Here is a 22,902-nt window from a genome sequence, read left to right as displayed (position 1 = left end):
AAGTTATATTTCGATTTAGAATTATATTATTAAAATCTTTGTTAAACATGATAGTTTTTGAATTGCATGTAACTGATTATATTATTGGTCTATTTAATGTTTGTCTACTAATTTTGTACAATTATAAACTAATTCATATTTGGATTTAAGATTAATTTCATTTCTATATAAAATTTGTATGTTTTTTCTTTCTATTCTTTTTTTTCTTTCAATCCAAACAGAAAAATAAAAATAAAAATTGTTGTATATATAAATAAATACCCAACAACATCATTAACGGTGTAATATTAACCTTACATAAAAATAATTGTTATGAAATTTTTTAATATAAAGGAAATCGAATAACCGAACCGAACCAACCGAAATAATTCAGTCGGTTCGGTTCGGTTATTTATTATTATTTGGTTCGGTTCGGTTTTTATTTTTGAGGCTATTCGGTTTTTAATTATTTCAGTTTGGTTTGATTTTCAAATCGAACCGACTGATGAACACCCTAATCATATGCTCCTGAATTTCTCCAAAATTTTGAATGATCCTTTGAATAAAGTATGTCATAGTCCATTATAACTTTTAAAATATCTAAGTCCACTAACCAGACTATCCAAACCCCTTCCACTACAAAAATATGTCCACTAACCAGACAATCCAAACCCCTTCCACTACAAATATATGTCCACTAACCATCCACAACAACCACACAAAAATATATGTCCAAACCATAGAACAAGATCAATGTCTGAACCAAGCCTGAATATACCAATCCAAAATGAACAGCCAGTCCCTATGCTTTCAGTACCTGAGAAAAAGCAGCTGGGGTTTAGTTCCATTAATTCAGTATCTAGAAAGCTATACAGATGGTGGATTAGATACATCAACAATGTAGGAAACAGACTAGAGAATGCCCGCGGCAATATCCTAGTAGCCGCAACTGTAACAGCATCTATAGCATTCCAAGCCGGAATAGCCCCGCCTGAAAACTCCATGAAAAAAGCTGCTGATACTCCCACAAATAATCCCCATAAAAAATGGGTTTTGCAAAACTCAGATCAGGGTTTCTGGTACTGCAACACAGGCTCGTTGATGCTTTCACTGGCAATAATCATGTTGATGCTCAGTGGACTGCCGGTTAGGAACATGTTTTTTAGTTTTGTGTTAATTGCTGCTATGGAACTAGTAGTTGTGTTGATAGCACTAGCTTTTACCTTTGCTAATGCTTGCAACTTCAGTGATGAATTTTGGAATGGGCTGATGCTTATGTTTAAGGTAATTTTTCTTCTGTTTTTTATCCCTTTGTTCGTACATGCTTGTACATTTCTTCTACTTCTTGTTTTCTCTTTTTGTTCTCTTGTTTTCAAAATTTCAAAATTTCTTTTAAATCTTGTTTTCAAAATCTTCAAATGTGTCAAGTAGTTCATTGTGTAGTGTATTGTTTTGCAATTGAAAACTTCTCAACAATTCAACTTGTTAAAAATAAGAAACCTCATTTTGAGTCTTGTAATAAGTTGTTTTTGGTTATTTTAGAATTAGTTAAGGACTGAGGATGGGAGGGATATGTGTGTTGAATTATTTGAATTTTAAGATTGCAAAATAGATGGTTGAAAGAGTTTAGGTTTAGTTAGGATTTTTACAGATTTTTAGGAGATATTTTATGCTATTTTATTGACAGATTTTTTTTTTTTTGAATTAGTTGTATTTTAGCAGTATAAATAACTGCATGCAACTCTGAATAATTTGTAGCTTTTCCCTTGTATATTAAAAATACAGATGCTTCTTAATTATTTGTGTGTTATAATTATTTGTCATTCTTTCTTTTATGTTTTATGCATAAAAGACCAACAAAGTGGTATCAGAACAATCAGATTTGAAGGGATCTGTGAGTTCAAAATCAAAAAAACCCCAAAACCCAAAAATCAAAAAACACAAACACAACCTCAAACGCAAAACAAGTCATGGATTCAAATTTTTCTTTTTCTTCAATTTCACCTTCGGTATTTGATGGAACAAATTATCAAATGTGGGCTGTGAAGATGGAAGCCTATCTCGATTCCCATGATTTATGAGAAAATGTGAAGAATGTATATGATGTTCCAGAATTACTAGAAAACGCTCAATGGTTTGTTAAATACGGACGCTAGCAAGTGTACTAGGTCGGATGTAGTGTTGGTAAGACCAAGTGTCGTATTCCACAGGGATTGAAACAAGTCGGTTAAATGAGTTACCTTAATTGTTAGACTTGAATAGTTGGTTGAGTTGATTTTTAGACTAAAACATAAACAGATAAAATGATGCGATAAAAGGAAAGGAAATCTCAAAATAAACAGGCACATGCCTAACACTACGCCCACAAACAACTATAAGCAAACCATTCCATTCTTTGAAGCATAACCATATTTCTAATTTGAGTCTCTTTCTCAAGATCCACTAAGGTCTGGTCACCCATTTCCAAAGATTCTAAGCATGCAGGTTAACCAAGTCTCCTTGTATTAAAAACATTCCAACATTAAGAAACAGAAAGCATCATTACTGAAACCTCAATATATGGTTGTTTTTGGCTCCGCCCACTACGCTATATGTCACATAGTTAGTTCAGTTATGTCGGAGCACTCTCATGCCATCCTCTATAACTATCATGTATTGGATCCTAATCTACGCATTTAGCACACTATGAACAATCAATCATGGATGGAAAATACTTCATTGAATAAAATAGTTACTTTTAGTCGCCGATTATGGCTGGCTAGGCCTACAAGACGAACTACTCACTCATTCTCATGAATGAACATCTTGTTCTTTCCCAAAAATATTCGTCCGACAGAAATAGAATAAAAACAGAGAATGAAAGAAAGGTGGCTGAAAACGAGGTGCCTCCTTTAGTTAACTATTACAGTATTTATAGGATAAAATATAAACCCTAAAACAAGGGGCAAAAGAGTATTTAAAACCTAATACAAAGGACAAGTAAATTAACACCCTCCACTTGGTACAAGGTGGATGTTGCCCTGCCATCCACGTTCTGTTCTCTCCTTTAGCTTGCTCGACCCGTGCGTAAATCTGTGACCCGCCAATTTGGCCCATTCATGCTGTTGTTTATGCTGTTTCGTTCTTCTTCATAGTTGTTCGGGAGGGATCCTTTTTTATCTGTGAGTTCTGCCTATTTCTCCCATTTCTGGTTGAAAACTGGATCTTTGCAACTCTTTTCTATGAATGTTCAGCCTCGTAAACTTGTTCATTTTACTCGTATCAAATTAGCCCCAACTTGAGCTCTTTCTTGTCCTCAAGCAACACAACACAAAGAGAGATGAAGAAATAGGCAGTTCTATACAAACATAACTAGCTAAGTAGATGCACATTCAAAATTTTCTCAACTAATGTGATAAATTTCATGCAGTAGGAATTACAGGTTGAACTGATGGAACACATAGTTTCCCTAATCTATATTGCGATCACTAAGGTTGCTTCTGTTACACTCTTTGCTCACAGTGTTTAGCTCTTAATTTCGGTGTTTTTAAGTCTCTCGACAGCAAGGCATGAATAGTATAAGTTTGGACTTTGCCCTCTTGTCCAAACAGGGAAATCAAACTATTCTTTAGCATAATTGAATCATTACAAGGGTAAGGTGAGTTTGGGTGTGTGGATAGGCTATGTGGTGGTGCGCGTGGCTTTTGGTTGCTTACCAGCGTCTGTCAGATAATTGCATGTTTCCTTTTCTGATTTTTCTAGAGGGGACATGTACTTTATTTTGAATACGTAACTGTAGTGTTTGCTTTTTCTTTTTCTTTTTTATGGATCCCCTCTGGATGGATAAACTTTTGGAAACAGGGTTTGTAGGGTGCTGGCATTCAGATCATTTATAGTTCAACCATGGTTTGATGAAGTGGAAGAGGTAGTTGTGTTCTGAATTGGGTATAGGGACTAGGTGGTTGAGGATGGAATAGCTGTGTGGTGATGGGATGTTCATCTTCTTATACCAAAAAGTAGTTCTATTCCTATTGTAAGGGCAAATAGGTAAAATTTAACTTAACTAATACATGCAAAGCACACTCCAAAAGAAATAAATTGCATAAATATGCATAATGTAGGCACAAGTGTCACTAATTGTTTGCAACTTAATTCGTGATCACCATGTTCAGGAAAAATAAATGTATAATGTTCAACCAGTTAATCCTAACTACAGAATATCACTATAAGAATTCTAAGTGCATGGCAACTTAACTAGCTATGCTTATTAAAAACAGCCTAAAGTAAAATGGATGGGTGAATTATGGGTGTTGCGCACAGGGTGATGATTATGGTGTGCTTTGTTTTTATGTGGAATGTTTAGTGAAGTGGAGCAGAGGTAAAGCAATGTCAATGGGGGGTGAACATGTTTACATAAACAGCTATTCAGATTGCTAAGACGTTGTTATAGCATGTATATAGCATCCATGTCAGGCCACTTTGAACAACTAACACTTGATTACTTTTCAGCCATAGAACAAGATCAATGTCTCAACCAAGCCTGAACATAACAATGGAAAATGAAGAAGATGAGCTAGTTCCTGATAGGGTCTCTACTCTTTATCAATTATCACTAGAAGGAGATGTGGCTGCCAGTAATATTATGCTTTCAGTACCTGCGAAAAGGCAGCTGGGGTTTAGTTCCATTAATTCAGTACCTAGAAAGCTATGCAAATGGTGGAAAAGATACATCAAGAATGTCGGAAACAGACTATAGAATGCCCGCGGCAATATTATAGTAGCAGCTGTTGGTCCCATGTAATGTGACAATTAGTGCCAAGGGGGTGGGGGTTAAGGAACTATTTAAAAATTTTCTTTCTAAGCTGACTTTCTTTTTCAACCTAAGGATTTTACCTTAGTCGTTTAGCACAGTGGTGCTGAGTAAAATCAGAGGCAGCTTTAGTTAATTGGTAACTAAGGCTGCTTCTAACGTTGAGTCAAGAGATAGCACCGAAGTCTATTCCTGAACTCAGTACTCAAGTCACACAACTCAGTATATGTATATTTTAGCGTTTTACTAGGCACAGTTCAAAGCAAGCAGATAAGGAGTTAAGAGTTAGAAAATGTTACTCAGTAGATTTATCCTGGTTCGGCCTCCTGCCTACGTTCAGTTACTAGAATCCTTTCGAGCTTTAATCCACTACTGAGCTCTTTCAGGTAGAGCACAAACCACTTACAATAGTCAGTGAGTATACAGAGTACCTTCCTCTATATCCTATATCCAATACTATTTCTACCGCTGAGTGCTATAACCGAGCAACTCAGTATCTCCTTCTAATCTTTAGAAATGATAAAGATTTGTTCTAAATACAAAAAACACTTTAGATGATTTTACAATCTAGACTTCTACACAAAACGAGAGTGAGTGTAAGATTTCTTTGTTTTGCTTTGGCACCGAACTTCAAGTAGTAATTTGCTCAGCGTTTCGACTTGGTGAAGATCTGCCTGGAATGAAGCAAATGAGAGGCCTATTTATAGTGACATCTGAGGCTCCAGTTATTTCGAATTTCAAAATAACCGTTGGAGGGAAACGGCTTGCTGTCGCTTTCACTTGTCAGTGCTTAGTGTCATCGGCCAATGAGAACGTTGCCTTTTCTGTCTGAATTAGGGATCAGATGCTTTCGGTCAGTAAGCGCCAGATTGTCTCTCTACTTATGGTAAAGTCTTCTCGATAGCTTTCTACAGCGTCTGAATATTTCCCAAAGTGGAATAGCTTTGTCTCCAAGTTGTTCAGGTCAACTGCTGACCTGTCTTCTATCCGTTTGACTCGGCAGCTTCAGCGTGAAGCAATTAGGAAGGCTTCTGGATCCTTCTTCGTGCTGGGCCGTGTTCTTCAACTGGCTTGGATTTGTTGACTTAGGCTCTGACATTCTCTTGTGGGCTTTTGGGCATTGGTCTTCAATGTCTTTTAATACTTATTAATTAAACACTCAACATTGAACAAACACATTAGTAAAAAATAAATTAAAGCATTTAAATTTAATGTGTTGGAATATATTATCATAGGGATTTAAATCTAATTTAAATAATTTTATCAAATCAAAATCATTGTGGAAATGTGTTTCAACAGCAGCAACTGTAACAGCATCTATAGCATTCCAAGCCGGAATAGCCCCACCTGAAAACTCCATGAAAAAAGCTGCTGATACTCCCTCAAATGATCCCCAGAAAAAATGGGTTTTGCAAAACTCAGCTCCGGGTTTCTGGTACTGCAACACAGGCTCGTTGATGCTTTCACTTGCAATAATCATGTTCATGCTCAGTGGACTGTCGTTTAGGAATATGTTTTTTAGTTTTCTATTAATTGTTGCTATGCAACTAGTAGTTATGTTGATAGCACTAGCTTTTACCTTTGCTGATGGTTGTGTTTGGGGTAATTTTTCTTCTGTTTTTTCTCCCTTTGTTCATACATGCTTGTACATTTCTTCTACATCTTGTTTTCTCTTTTTGTTCTCTTGTTTTCAAAATTTTAAAATTTCTTTTAAATCTTGTTTTCAAAATCTTCAAATGTGTCATGGAGTTCATTGTGTATTGTATGTTTTAGAATTGAAAACTTCTCAACAATTCAATGTGTTAAAAGTAAGAAAAGTCATTATGGGAGGGATACGTGCCTTTCTTCTTGTAACCGTTAGTACTCTTCCCAAGTGCACGACTATTTAGCTTGTAATCATGAAAGGTCGATTATGAATGAAAATACAGAGTTTTCTTCCCTTCTATCTCTATTTTCTATACTAGGTATCATTCAACTTTTATCTTATATAAACAAGAGTTTGTTTGCTTATTTATTTATTTATTTTTGTCAGAGTTTTGGAGTTTCTTCAGTACGGGCACTGTTCAAAACGAAGGCCGCCTAGACCCGCCTAGTCGCTCAAAATTGAGAATCCGCCCCGATTTTCTCCAATTAGTCCCTCTAGGCATTTTATTGACTCTTAGGCGATTTTTAGATGCCTGGCCTACGCTTAGGCTGCCTCGATGCCACCTAGACCGCCTAAACGATAATGAACAAAAGCATTTTTTATTCTGAATTTATTTGTTTTGTTTATTATAATTCACCTTTAAGTTGTTTCAATGATATTATTGTTAAAATATTGATGTTTGCATATTTTTAAGGGTTAAACTCCAATTTGGTACCATTTAAAAAAAATTATTCCTAATATAGTATTAGTTAAAAAAAATAATTCTTTAGAATGGGCTGTTTTGAAACTATAGTTAAAGAAAATGGTTAATTATTATGGTATAGTACATCGTTTTTTTGAATTAATTGGGATTCCTCCAACTTTTGGGAGCCACTATTCAAAACTTTAAAAAAAAAAAATTATTTATTTATATTTAAAAAAAATTAAATTTTGATTATTTTTTATATAGAATAATCATTCAACATTAATTTTATAAATTGGAAATTAAATTTTAATAAATCATTATTAAATATGTGGCATTATAATTATTAAAATCGTATTTGTCAAATTATTATTATTAACGGTCATTTTAACCCTTCCAAATATCAGTTATCCTTAAAATATTTAGGGTTTGTTTGATTTATCTGTTAGTTAATAGATGTTGTCGCTGCTGTTTTAATTGTTGGACCAAACCTCACTTACATGAGGTCATGTAGAAAATTCAATGGAAATTGTTGGGCAAGGTCGCCTTCTTTTCGCATATATAGAGCCCACACTTTGAACAACCATATACTTGCAAAGATCAATGTCTGAACCAAGCCCGAATATACCAATCCAAAATGAACACCCAATCCATAGCCTTTACAAAGATTGCTCCAAGAAGATGCGTTGCTTCTTAACCATCTCTTCTACCTTTAAATATTGAAATAATACTTTTTTTTATCTTAATGGAGGGGACGAAAATAATACTACATAGAATTAATGTATACTAATTTTAGGGGGGCTACTGAGGAAAAACGACAAATACTCAAGGGCAGAGCCAGTGGCCGGGGGGCTTCGGCCCCCGAGCCCTGGGCTGGCTCCGCCCCTAGAGGTTGTTAAGCCCAAAATATACCTAAAATATCGTCAATAATTACATCGATATTGCTACGAATTTATGCTATTTATAACTGTTTAGGAAGCTTTTACTCTCGAATATGTTTCTTTCTTGTAAGGTACATAAATATTTGGTAAAATCCAAATAGGAACGAAAAGAGCTCAAAAACAGAAGAAAAGCCCTACAAAAGGAGTCGAAGACGGCAGAAATTAATAACGCCAAAACGAGGACGCGAACGAAAGTAGAAAAACCAAAAAACGTTCCGTGCCGCGACCGCGGCCCCCAAATTCACGGTCGCGACACGCGTTCCTCAGCTTTTCCTTCCTTCATTTTAAGACCAATTGATGCTCCCCCATTCTCGGTAGAGAATTTAATATTCTCGGTACGAGCAGGAGTTTTTAGAGGCATAGTTACACACTTTCATTTTCGACGAAACGCGATCGTTCGGGTGGATAAAGACGTCCTTTCACAATGGACACGATCCTTCACAGCGGACACGACACTTCAATCAAGGCTCTTCAACATCTATAAATAAAAAATTGATGGAGAGTTGAAGATATGTAGAAAAAAGAGATTAGTATAGAATTTATACAGAAATTCCGAATCAAGTGATTCAGAAGTTAGATTTCATTTCTGTTCAAAAGCAATATGCTGTACACACATTGTTTATTCAATAATAACAAGTTTAGTAGCGTTTAGACATTGTTCCAGTTTAGTTTTCATTTTGGTAGTAGACCGACCGAGTCTCTATTACGAAGAATCAACGAGAAGATTGAGTAGATGATCCGTCCCTGAGCCTGACAAACTCTAACGAAACCCAAGGAAAGGATTGACAACCCGTTCACTTGCAAGTCGTCGAATGTTTCCATGCTCCATGTTCTCTGTAAACTTGTATCAATTTATATTTCATCTAATAAAGTTCGTTCTATTCGATAGATTTTTATGCAGCACTTATGGTAACCAATCCACTAAAGTGACTGCTGGTGTTTTCATTAAAACGTATTTAATCCAAAATCTTTACAAGGAAACTTTGTTGAACACTTAGGCAAATTATTATCTCGAAAGAGTTTTAATTTGATTAAGGGCAATTATCCCGAAAGGGTTTTGTCATGTTCAAAGCCAATTAATTAGAGGTTCCGTCATTTATTTCATCTTTATAATTCATACAAAGTTTAAAGTTGTTTTCTTTGCTTAATGCAAACAAATACATCTGTTTACTTTTCTAAAAAGTACTAAAAGTTCCTATCTTGCAAATTCATTCTTAAATCAGAGTATTTTCTAATGTTTTCATAATCTAATCTAATTCTCATTCTAGCAAATTCAAAACCAAAACCGATTAAACGATTTTCCATATTATAAACCTTAAAGTAATTTAACCGATTATAAATAAGTTTTGTTCGAAAAATGTTCCCTGTGGGATCGATATCTTTTATTACTACAAGCGTATACCGTGCACTTGCGGAAATCGCTCAACAAGTTTTTGGCGCCGTTACCGGGGAACGCCAAAATTTTTGACAAAATTTTAAATTTTTGACAAAATTTTAAATTTTTCGTGTTTTATTACGAATTTAGGTTTATTCATACTTATTCAAACTTTTATATTTTATTTATTTTCAATTACTAACATATTTATTTTCAGATTCTGTTTTGTAGGTAGTTTCTGTCCGTGCGAGATTTCAAGTTCATGCGCAGTTCTCGAAGTTCAGGCACGTCACCAGATCCTATTGACCCAGAAATTGAAAGAACTCTTAAAAAGAACAAGAAAGAAAAGAAAAAGAAAAACAAAACCCCAATAAAAACTAGAATTACCGAGCCAGAAGTTATGGCCACACTTATGGATTACGTTAGGCCAGGAGTGGCCGGTGTAACAAACAGTATAGTTAGACCCCAAATTAATGCAAACCAATTTGAAATTAAGCCTGCATTGCTTAATATGTTGCAAAATAATGTAACATTTTACGGGTTACCTAACGAAAATCCTAATACCCATTTGACAAATTTCTTAGAAATTTGTGACACTTTTAAAATTACTGATGTAATTGCAGAAGCAATCAAACTTCGCCTTTTTTCCTTTTACTTTGAAGGATCGAGCCAAAGAATGGTTAACTTCTATGCCAGCCGCATCATTTGCCACTTGGGAGCAATTAGCCCAAGCATTTTTATCAAAAAAATTTCCTTTAGCAAAAACCGCAAGAGTCATTAAAGAGTTAACATCTTTTTCTCAAAATGAAAATGAAACTCTTTATGAGGCTTGGGAACGTTTTAAAGAACTTCAACGTTTATGCCCACACCACCAATTGCCCGCTGAACTTTTAATGCAAACATTTTATAATGGATTAAATCCTACGACTAGAGGTTCATTGGACGCTATGTCTGGAGGGTTATTCATGAAGAAAACATCTGCCCAAGCAAGAGAACTTTTGGAGGAAATGGCAATCAACAGCTGTATGTGGCCCGCGGAATGTAGACACGTACCATTAGCGAAACCATCATCCTCAACAACATCATCAGTTAAAGGTATAGTGAATCTTGATCCAGTAGCGATGTTGCAAGCCCAATTTTCTGCCTTATCGCACAAAATTGATAGGTTTATGGCACCGTGTGATTCTAATGGTAAGCCAATCCAAACAGATGTGGATTACAAAGGTATGAGTGAAATTGAACAGGTAAATTTTGTCCAAGGGCAAAACCAAAATAATAACCCTTACTCTAATACATATAATCCTGGGTGGAGAAATCATCCTAACTTTAACTGGAGAGATAATAATAATGCTAATGCTAATCAAAATCGTACTACCAATTATCAAAATCAATCAAGATATACGATTAGCACTTTATCTTCTATAATCGACAAATTTATTGATGCTATGAGCGGAAAAATAAGTAATCACGACGATGGTTTTAAACGGATCGAGAATAAATTCGATCAGCTTATTAAAAACCAATCATCTAGCATCCATAATTTAGAGATTCAAATTGGACAACTCGCTAAATCAATTCCATCCCGCAAAGAGGGAATTCTTCCAAGCCATACGGAAGAAAATCCGAAAGAGCATGTTAAGGCTATCACTCTTCGTTCAGGGAAAAATTACTTAGGCCCGAAAATGCCCGGAAATTCGACCTTACCTGGAACTGATTTACCGAAGCCCAAAGAAGATACATTAAATCAAAAAGATACACCAATTGACTCTAGTATAAAAACTTTTGTACCCAAACCACCTTTTCCACACAAAGTCCGCAATAAGGACTATGACAAACAACTTTTAACATTTTTAGACAAACTTAAGAATTTGCATATTAATTTAACGTTTATGGATGCGATTACACAAATTCCTAATTATGGTAAATTCCTCAAAGATTTAATTTCGAAGAAAATCAGTTGGGAAGGAATTTCATCCATTTCACTAACTAAAGATTGTAGTTCAATTGTATCAAGTAATTTGCCCACAAAACTCAAGGATCCCGGATGTTTTACCATTCCGTGTAAATTGGGAGATATTGAATTTCCCAGTTGTCTCTGTGATTTAAGAGCAAGCATTAACTTGATGCCATTATCCATTTTTAATAAGTTAGGCTTAGAAGAAGACATCAAACGTACCAATATGGTTTTACAATTAGCGGATCAAACCACTAAAAGACCATACGGTATAAATTGAGGATGTTTTAGTTAAAGTTGACAAATTTATTTTTCCTACCGATTTCGTTATTTTAGATTTTGCTTATGACGTAAATTGTCCGCTAATCTTTGGTAGACCGTTCATGAACACGGGACGTGCTCTAGTTGATGTGTCGGAAGGGAAAGTAGTTTTAAGAATAGGCGATGATAAGATTGAGTTTGATATGAATCAAGCGATGAAATATCCTATGGAGGATTTCGCTTGTATGAAGCTTGATTTAATTGAAGAATGTGTAAATGACATTGTTCAAAAAGAAGAAATAATATAACCTATAATGAGTGAGGAACTAGAAGATAAGGACCTAGAACCTTTGATTCGAGAAGATGGACCAGTTCCGCCTTCAATTATAGTTCCACCTAAATTAGAACTTAAAGAATTACCAAGTCATTTGACGTACGCTTTCTTAGGGGAAGGCGATTCTCTACCTATAATTATCTCTAACAAATTAACACAAGTTCAAGAAGAGAAATTGAAAGAAGTTGTTAGAAATAGGATAGGAAGTATGGGTTGGCAAATTTCAGACTTAAAAGGTATCAATCCGAGTATCGTAATGCACAGAATTCACTTAGAAGAAGATAAGCCACCTAAAGCGGATAGGCAAAGACGCCTAAATCCGAATATGAAGGAAGTAGTCAAAAATGAGATTACTAAACTTCTAGACAATGGAATCATCTACCCTATCTCGGATAGTGAATGGGTTAGTCCGATCCATTGTGTACCTAAAAAGGGAGGCATAACAGTTGTAAGGAATGAAGAAGGTGAATTAATACCTACACGAACCACCACTGGTTGGAGGGTTTGTATAGATTATAGAAATTTAAATAAAGCAACTAGGAAAGATCATTTTCCTCTTCCTTTCATTGATCAAATGATCGAAAGGATAGCTGGTCACGCTTTCTACTGTTTTCTAGATGGTTACTCCGGATTCTTTCAAATATACATTTACCCGGATGACCAAGATAAAACAACCTTCACATGTCCTTACGGAACATTTGCATATAGGAGAATGCCCTTTGGTCTATGTAACGCACCTGCAACATTTCAACGTTGTATGACTGCAATTTTTAATGATTTCATTGAAGATATCATGGAAGTTTTTATGGACGATTTTTCAGTTTATGGAGATTTTTTGATTCGTGCCAAGAAAACTTGGATAAAGTTTTGTCTAGGTGTGAAGAAACAAATTTGGTATTAAACTGGGAAAAATGTCATTTTATGGTTGACGAAGGAATTGTTTTAGGTCACAAAATATCTAAAAAATGATTAGAAGTAGATAGAGCAAAAACCTCAGTAATAGAGAAACTACCCCCTCCAACTACTGTTAAGGGAGTAAGATCATTTTTAGGACATGCCGGTTTTTACAGAAGATTTATTAAGAATTTTTCTGTAATTTTCAAACCAGTCACTAATCTACTCATGAAAGATTCTACCTTTAATTTTAATGAAGATTGCGTTAAAGCTTTCAAAACATTAAAAACAGCTTTAGTCAGTGCACCTGTTATTGCTAAACCCGATTGGGATTTACCATTTGAAATTATGTGTGATGCAAGTGACTTAGCTGTCGGATGTGTTTTAGGACAAAGGAAGGATAAGAAACTTCATGTCATTTATTATGCAAGTCACACACTTTCCGGTGCACAATTAAACTACACCACAACTGAGAAAGAAATGTTAGCTGTAGTTTTTGCATGTGATAAGTTTCGGTCATACTTGTTAGGTTCGAAAGTTATTATTTACACTGATCATGCAGCATTAAGATATCTATTTGCTAAAAAGGATGCAAAATCACGTCTAATTAGATGGGTTTTATTGTTACAAGAATTTGATATAGAAATAAAAGACAAAAAATGGAGTAGAAAACCTTGCCGTCGATCATCTATCGAGACTTGAAGATGAGAATGGTCCCATAGGTGAAACTAACGGTATACGAGATGATTTCCCTGATGAACATCTCTATCAAATGAAAAGTGTCATGTCACCATGGTATGCAGATATTGCTAATTATCTTGCAGCCAATATTGTTCCGGAAGGATTAAATTTCCAACAAAAGAAGAAATTTTTCTTCGACATTAAACAGTATTTTTGGGAAGATCCTTTTTTGTTCAAGACTTGTGGTGACGGGATAATTAGGAGATGCGTTGGTGAAAATGAATATGAATCCATAATGTCGGAATGCCATTCTAGCTCTTATGGAGGACATAATGGAGCTACCAAAACAGCAGCTAGAATATTTGAATGTGGTTTCTTTTGGCCTACGATGTTTAAAGACGTCCGTTCATTTATTACTCGTTGTGATAAGTGCCAAAGAACAGGAAATCTAGGAAGAAAAGATGAGATGCCCCTCACAACCATATTAGAAGTTGAAGTCTTCGATATGTGGGGAATAGATTTCATGGGACCTTTTCCCCCTTCTTTTGGTAAAACTTACATATTAGTTGCCGTTGATTATGTTTCAAAGTGGGTTGAAGCAATTGCAACCCCGACGAACGATTCTAAAGTTGTCGTTAATTTTCTTGACGATATATTTTGTAGATTTGGTTGTCCAGGAGTCATCGTTAGTGATGGCGGTGCTCATTTTATAAACCGAAGTTTTGAAACGCTTATGAAAAAATATGGAGTACGCCACCGCGTATCAACGCCATACCATCCTCAGTCAAATGGTCAGGCGGAGATATCAAATAGAGAACTCAAATGGATTCTAGAGAAAACAGTTTCATCCTCAAGAAAAGATTGGTCTTGTAAACTAAATAATGCATTATGGGCATACCGTACTGCATTTAAAACACCAATAGGAATGACTCCATACCGTTTAGTGTATAGGAAGGCATGTCATTTGCCATTCGAATTAGAACATAAAGCTTATTGGGCTATTAGGGAACTTAACTTTGATTTATGACAAGCAGGTAAGAAACGTTTGCTCGACTTAAATGAGTTAGATGAGTTATGCCATCTATCTTACGAAAATGCAAAGATTTATAAAGAAAAAGTGAAAAACTGGCACGATGCCAAAATTAAAGTCAAACATTTTAATGTTGGGGATAAAGTGTTGTTATTTAATTCACGACTTCGTTTATTTCCAGGAAAACTTAAGTCTAGATGGATAGGACCATATTTAGTCGTCAAAACATTCGATTATGGTTCTCTAGAACTGGAATGTCCTAACGGAATTCGTTTCAAAGTTAATGGTAATCGATGTAAAATCTATTACGAAAATATTTCACAAATAGAAATTCCGTTCGTAACAAGATTTTCTGACGTATAGATTACTCAGTTTTTCGATCACAGTTTATTTTGTTTTCTTTTTATATTTTTGTTCATTTTATTTTATTTTTATTTTTATTTTTATTTTTATTTTATTTTATTTTATTTTACTTCCACATGCCATTTTTATGATTAGATGCCTTTATGTTATGATTTATATGCATAAAATATGTTTATTTCATGATTTTAGAATTAATTTTAGGAAATTAGAGTGAAATTGAAGTTTCAGGCAATTCTCTGCCGAGAATTTGGAATTCTCTGCCGAGAATTCTATTTTTCACACTTGTCCAAATAGGTTAGATTTTCTCTGAACTTATCGAGAATAATAAATTCTCTACCGTGAATCAGGACATGGCTTACGACGCCTGATTTCCGCAAGGAAATCAGCGTGTCGCGACCGCGAATTCGGAATTCTCGGTCGCGACACACAAAATTCCTGCACACTCAGGTCTGAATTAACCTAAACCTTTCGACAAACCTCTTGACAACTGAAACCTTAAGTTTCTTCATTCCCGAAAGGTGTCATTTTATACCTTTTCATGATTAAAATAACACCTCTTTTCATCTAAAACTCTTATAAATTAGTCCTAGAAGATGCAAGTTCTGTTACAATTCTTTTCATCTTTATCAGACATCTGATTTCTTCAAAACACCATTTTTTATTTTAGTACCAGAAACTTTGTTTCCTTCAAACCAACACCATGCCTACCAAATACAAAACTTCAAGGCACAATGCTGCCTCAAGCAATAAACGACCAGACTTATCCAAGCGATATGGGGTGCCTTTTCCTATCTTCAATCACGATGAAGGTAGGCGTTATTGGAATCACCATTACAAATTCTTCACCGGAATGTTGTATATGGATGAATTTCTTAACGGCCAATTAGGCATTACTGATGACATGAGCCGTTATATGGAACGCCTAGGGTGGACAAAATTTGCCCAAATGCGGTTCCCAATAATTGGCGACTGGATACTCGAATTCTTTTGTACCGTTCGTTTCACTAACAAACGACGGGTACGTCTCAGTTTTCATCGAGATGGCGAAATCTTCACTTTCGGCTATCCCGAGTTGCATGCTTGGTTTGGTTTTCCCCCGAGGGATACAATCAAACGTCATCCTGGAAGAGACATGACATCCACGGACATTTGGAGAATGCTCACTAGATTCTGGCGATTCAATTCAAAACTCGCCTATAATCACTCTTTTCGCTCCAACTCCATGCTGTATTTGCACAAATTCCTGTGTCACAGTTTATTCGGTTGCACATTCAGTAGTGTGGTCCGTGACACAGATCTTTATGTCCTTGGCGATATATTCCAAGGAAATGCAGTAGATTCTTCAAAAATTCTGATGGAGGGTCTTGTCGCCGCTTCTCGATCCAAGGATAAGAAGATTGGGTTCGGCAATATAATCTGTGGAATAATTCTTGGTACAAAGGGTACCATTGATGTTCCCTGGAGTGATGATGAATTCTTCCCAACAATTAACTATGAATTTCTCGAGCACGAAGGACTTGTGAAACGTGTCTTTCGAGCAGGGCCTCACTTTCTGTCTGCACCGGAATGTGAAACTTTCGTGCAGTTTCAAATTGATCGTATTAAGGCCAGAAATATCCCATTGGATAGGGATGAGTATATAGAATAGTTTAGGTATATGTTTTATTTTTTTGTAAATATTTGTGTATTTTGTTATTTAGTTTCATTCCTTGTTTTTCTATTTTGTTTTATTCAATAAAGTTCTATTTCATTTTTAGTTCATTTATTAATTTTACAAAGGTTAGATTATGTTTTCCATTTCCTATATAATCATGGTTAAATCTATATAAAATCTATAATCTTGAACAATCATGGTTTTCTTAATTAAAACATATATCCACACCAAATCCAATTTTCACAAACTTCATTCATTTAGTTTAAAACATTAATTCATTCAATTGATTAAATTCATATTATTAATATATATTTATATGCACTTATTATGCACTTAATATGATTCTCTTAACTTATATGAATAAATGAACATTTAAGTTTCATTAATTATTCATAAACCAACTTATTACACTTTAATTCAATTTATTAAGGTTAAACCTTTGGTTTTCCTTGCAATTAATGTCATTTATTTTAGTTTTTAAGTGCAGGGACACTTTATATTAAGTTCAGGAACCAAATCATCAACAAAATTGCACAAACCATTTCAATAGGCACCCAAATAGGCCATTTTGACCAATTCTCTACCGAGAATTAATAATTCTCGGTATGAGCAGCAACTATGGACGAATTTTAGGGGCAAAATTCCCTGAAAATCGCGTGCCGCGGCCGTGGCTTTGCTATTCGCGGTCGCGACATGCGTGATTTATGCCCTTTTGATTCCGATTTTGCCAATATTTTTTCCTATTCCAATTCCTATTCTACCTATACATTCACCTAATCACCCTATATAAACCTACCTCTTACACAAACCTCACATCACCTCTATTTTTACCCAATGCCTTACTCCAAACTCTTCCCCAAAAACCTACTTTTACTCTTCCCAATTTATTCACTCCAATTTCTATCATCTTTTCTATTTTCAATCACTTCCAATTCAAAACACCCACACTCATTTTCAAGCTTTACCATTTCTCTCAATTCCTTTTTCTTCTTCTTCTTCTCAAACCCTAAAAACACACTAAATACCATCACCATGGTTAGGACTAAGCGTGTTGGTAACAAGCCCGCTGTTACGGAAGCTAATCGCCTTCGGGTTCAATGTGGAGCTTATTTCGACATCGCTTCGGAGGAGGAAGCCGTTCGTTTCAAACATTTTTCACAAGCCGACCGCCAATTTGTGGATATGCACTTCTTAGACTTCCATTCGGTCCAAACATTGAATTTCTCTACTCGAATTGATGCTTTTATTGAGGCATTGGGGCAAGAATTCGTTAATATGCGTTTTCCGCGTATTAATGAATATGTGGTGGAATTTTTGGTCACTTTGACCATGAATAAGAAGAAAACCTCACTCTCTTTTAGGAATAATGGTATCACATACACCATTGATTATGATGCAATGGGAAATATGTTTGGTTTCCCTACTTCTAATTTTTATGATAAGCCTAAAGATTTTGATAATGATGCTGTTTGGCAAACTCTTTCGGACCAAGATTATTTTAATTCCAAAAACACTTCAAGCAAGTTGATTAAGGACAATTGTGTGTTCTTTCACAAATTTTTGAGTTTCTCCTTGTTTGGTCGTGTAGAGAGTTCAAAGGTTCAGGTTCGGGATTTATATGTTTTGGATAGCTTGTTTAAAGGTTTGAGGATTGATAGCATTGGCATGATGTTCGATAATTTGTTCCGTGCTTCGAGGGCTACTACCATTCAAATCCCTCTTTGTAATTTTATCACCGCTATTATGTTGGGAGCTCGGGGTGAATTGGCTGATTTTGACATGTCCACCTACCGTGGGTATTTTCCACTTTTGGACATCTCGGCTCTTGAGCGGGCTCATTTATTGCTACCACAAGGTCCCCCCGTCTTTATTTCGTATGCCTCCCGTATTGCCCACCTTCGTGGCACTATGGGTGGTGGCGCTTCAAGTTCTCAATTTGCAGGTACCGAAGGCGGTGGAGAGGCGGTAGGAGAGGAAGATGAACCTCAGGCTCAACCAAAACCCCAAGAACCTCAAGCGGATAATCCGGTGGATTTGTGGAGAATTTTGGACCAAATCAATTCCAACAATCGTCAAATGAACTTAAGAATTGATGATTTGGTAGAAAATAATATGGTGATGAATGACAACCTCAACCTTTTGAGGCGTGAGCATAGATCGACTCGGCATCGGATGCTTTCCTTTTTCCGACGCCGAAATGTGGAGACTTCACCTACATCTCCGGATTCCCCGCCGCAAGCATAGGTTGTTTTCCTTTAATTTTATTTTTATCTTGTTATATTGTGGTCCAATTTTAATTTTCGTATGTTTGGTACATTTTCCATATATTTTTTTTATATATATATTTTATGTTGAAAGTTTAATTTGCTACAATTTCAATCTTTGTTTCGTATGCCTTATTTCGTATTTATTTTTTATGTTTTCTCCCTTATTTTTGCACCAATGAGGACATGGTCCAATTTAAGTGTGGGAGGAGATATACATATATCATTTCCATATATACGAATAAATACTACGAAAATATCATTTTGCAAAACAAATAAATGCAACGAATAAATTTTACACAAATGCAACACATTTTTCATATGTTCATAAATTAACCATAAGTTAATATGATTATTTGTTTAGGTTATCATTATTGTTAGAAATAATATTTCTATACGGGTAATATTTTTCAAAACTTTTCACAAATCTCCGATACGATTTTTAAGTATGAAAATTGTCTCGAGTGAATGTATTTTAATTAAATAAATTCTTTATTTCAATCTCTATTTTATATCATGCAATTCATGATACAATAAATCTTATTTTAAATTTTCAATTAGGTTTATAGGCATTAAATTGAACTAACAATTTTTTTAGCTCGGTTTGATTTCGTCTTACATTAACACCAATTGAAGTTTTTAAGGAAACTTTAGCCATAATACATGTTGAATTTTAAAGTCAATATAGGACGAATGTGCTATCTTTCTTTTTCCCAAGTTACAATTTCATGTTTCATATTAATTAATCAATTAGTTGAATTCTTAACTTTTGGCCACGATTGAGACCAACATTATCACAATCGAGGTATGAAAGGGAAGAATAATTAAGCACCGTTTACTTTTGGCCACGGTTGCGACCACCCTTATCACAATCGAGGTATGGAAGGAACGTTTAAAGCAAAAAATTATAAGCGTGTATAAGTTTAAAGTAATGATTGCGTCCACCCATGGCATGGTCGGTACCTCTTAAGCAAACACAAAGCAATAAAAATACATATAAAGTTACGATCAAGACCACCCTTATCTCGGGCGTAACTAAGCAAATAAATTAATCCCAAGTACTTATTTAAATATATAATATATCTCATATATTAGTTTAGGTTTGGGAAAGGAAATTTTGTGCTTTGAAATGCCTTGAGACGAAAGACTCAGTAACATGCGTGCTTATATCGTCCCGAATGCTTCAATTCAAAATTGGAAATACAAGACGAATGATATATCGTATATTATACTCAGTTAGTTTAATGTTTTGCGTATAAATTTGTATGCGAAGTTAGTTTTTTCGGCTTAACTAATTCAAAAGGTAATACAAAGATATATGTTTTATTTTCATAAAGAGATTAGTTAAAGAATAAATTCAGTGAAATTTTGCTCGGGACTAGCAAAAGATTAAGTGTGGGGATTTGTTAAGCCCAAAATATACCTAAAATATCGTCAATAATTACATCGATATTGCTACGAATTTATGCTATTTATAACTGTTTAGGAAGCTTTTACTCTCGAATATGTTTCTTTCTTGTAAGGTACATAAATATTTGGTAAAATCCAAATAGGAACGAAAAGAGCTCAAAAACAGAAGAAAAACCCTACAAAAGGAGTCGAAGACGACAGAAATTAATAACGCCAAAACGAGGACGCGAACGAAAGTAGAAAAACCAAAAAACGTTCCATGCCACGATCGCGGCCCCCAAATTCACGGTCGCGACACGCGTTCCTCAGCTTTTCCTTCCTTCATTTTAAGACCAATTGATGCTCCCCCATTCTCGGTAGAGAATTTAATATTCTCGGTATGAGCAGGAGTTTTTAGAGGCATAGTTACACACTTTCGTTTTCGACGAAACGCGATCGTTCGGGTGGATAAAGACGTCCTTTCACAACGGACACGATCCTTCACAGCGGACACGACACTTCAATCAAGGCTCTTCAACATCTATAAATAAAGAATTGATGGAGAGTTGAAGATATGTAGAAAAAAGAGATTAGTATAGAATTTATGCAGAAATTCCGAATCAAGTGATTCAGAAGTTAGATTTCATTTCTGTTCAAAAGCAATATGCTGTACACACATTGTTTATTCAATAATAACAAGTTTAGTAGCGTTTAGACATTGTTCCAGTTTAGTTTTCATTTTGGTAGTAGACCGACCCATTCTCTATTACGAAGAATCAACGAGAAGATTGAGTAGAGGATCCGCCCCTGAGCCTGGCAAACTCTAACGAAACCCAAGGAAAGGATTGACAACCCGTTCACTTGCAAGTCGTCGAATGTTTCCATGCTCCATGTTCTCTGTAAACTTGTATCAATTTATATTTCATCTAATAAAGTTCGTTCTATTCGATAGATTTTTATGCAGCACTTATGGTAACCAATCCACTAAAGTGACTGCTGGTGTTTTCATTAAAACGTATTTAATCCAAAATCTTTACAAGGAAACTTTGTTGAACACTTAGGCAAATTAGTATCTCGAAAGAGTTTTAATTTGATTAAGGGCAATAATCCCGAAAGGGTTTTGTCATGTTCAAAGCCAATTAATTAGAGGTTCCGTCATTTATTTCATCTTTATAATTCATACAAAGTTTAAAGTTGTTTTCTTTGCTTAATGCAAACAAATACATCTGTTTACTTTTCTAAAAAGTACTAAAAGTTCCTATCTTGCAAATTCATTCTTAAATCAGAGTATTTTCTAATGTTTTCATAATCTAATCTAATTCTCATTCTAGCAAATTCAAAACCAAAACCGATTAAACGATTTTCCATATTATAAACCTTAAAGTAATTTAACCGATTATAAATAAGTTTTGTTCGAAAAATGTTCCATGTGGGATCGATATCTTTTATTACTACAAGCGTATACCGTGCACTTGCGGAAATCGCTCAACAAGTTTTTGGCGCCGTTGCCGGGGAACGCCAAAATTTTTAACAAAATTTTAAATTTTTCGTGTTTTATTACGAATTTAGGTTTATTCATACTTATTCAAACTTTTATATTTTATTTATTTTCAATTACTAACATATTTATTTTCAGATTCTGTTTTGTAGGTAGTTTCTGTCCGTGCGAGATTTCAAGTTCATGCGCAGTTCTCGAAGTTCAGGCACGTCACCAGATCCTATTGACCCAGAAATTGAAAGAACTCTTAAAAAGAACAAGAAAGAAAAGAAAAAGAAAAACAAAACCCCAATAAAAACTAGAATTACCGAGCCAGAAGTTATGGCCACACTTATGGATTACGCTAGGCCAGGAGTGGCCGGTGTAACAAACAGTATAGTTAGACCCCAAATTAATGCAAACCAATTTGAAATTAAGCCTGCATTGCTTAATATGTTGCAAAATAATGTAACATTTTATGGGATACCTAACGAAAATCCTAATACCCATTTGACAAATTTCTTAGAAATTTGTGACACTTTTAAAATTACTGATGTAATTGCAGAAGCAATCAAACTTCGCCTTTTTTCCTTTTACTTTGAAGGATCGAGCCAAAGAATGGTTAACTTCTATGCCAGCCGCATCATTTGCCACTTGGGAGCAATTAGCCCAAGCATTTTTATCAAAAAAATTTCCTTTAGCAAAAACAGCAAGAGTCATTAAAGAGTTAACATCTTTTTCTCAAAATGAAAATGAAACTCTTTATGAGGCTTGGGAACGTTTTAAAGAACTTCAATGTTTATGCCCACACCACCAATTGCCCGCTGAACTTTTAATGCAAACATTTTATAATGGATTAGATCCTACGACTAGAGGTTCATTGGACGCTATGTCTGGAGGGTTATTCATGAAGAAAACATATGCCCAAGCAAGAGAACTTTTGGAGGAAATGGCAATCAACAGCTGTCTATATACCTTCTTGAACATCTTTTTCCGTCGGATCTACACTTGTGAGCTATATTTCTTTCTTTCTTTTATTCTTTTTTCGGTCTTAGCAAGAGCGGAAAAGGTTTATCTTGATCTGCGTGGATGCACAAACAGAAAGGACTCAGATCCGAACGTCCGGAAGAGCCTAAAGGATGGAGTATGGATTACAACGGTTTTTCAACGGGATTCAACTTACGAGAAAG

General features: G+C 35.1%; 1 long non-coding RNA gene and 2 other non-coding genes across 3 annotated transcripts; 1 reads left to right on the top strand and 2 right to left on the bottom strand.

Moving 5' to 3' along the window:
- The first annotated feature begins 653 nt into the window (after window positions 1–653).
- LOC136224955 (uncharacterized) lies at window positions 654–7,066 on the top strand. Its single transcript, XR_010686708.1, has 2 exons — window positions 654–1,263; window positions 6,801–7,066. It is a non-coding gene; the product is annotated as an uncharacterized lncRNA (long non-coding RNA).
- A 3,115-nt stretch (window positions 7,067–10,181) lies between these two features.
- LOC136225145 (small nucleolar RNA R71) lies at window positions 10,182–10,288 on the bottom strand. Its single transcript, XR_010686877.1, has one exon. It is a non-coding gene; the product is annotated as a small nucleolar RNA R71 (small nucleolar RNA).
- A 12,136-nt stretch (window positions 10,289–22,424) lies between these two features.
- LOC136225124 (small nucleolar RNA R71) lies at window positions 22,425–22,531 on the bottom strand. The gene has a single exon (XR_010686858.1). It is a non-coding gene; the product is annotated as a small nucleolar RNA R71 (small nucleolar RNA).
- Between the last annotated feature and the right edge of the window lie 371 nt (window positions 22,532–22,902).

Source organism: Euphorbia lathyris, chromosome 3 (assembly GCF_963576675.1).
Source record: "Euphorbia lathyris chromosome 3, ddEupLath1.1, whole genome shotgun sequence".
Lineage (NCBI taxonomy): Eukaryota > Viridiplantae > Streptophyta > Magnoliopsida > Malpighiales > Euphorbiaceae > Euphorbia > Euphorbia lathyris.
This window is presented reverse-complemented; position numbering and strand designations above follow the sequence as displayed.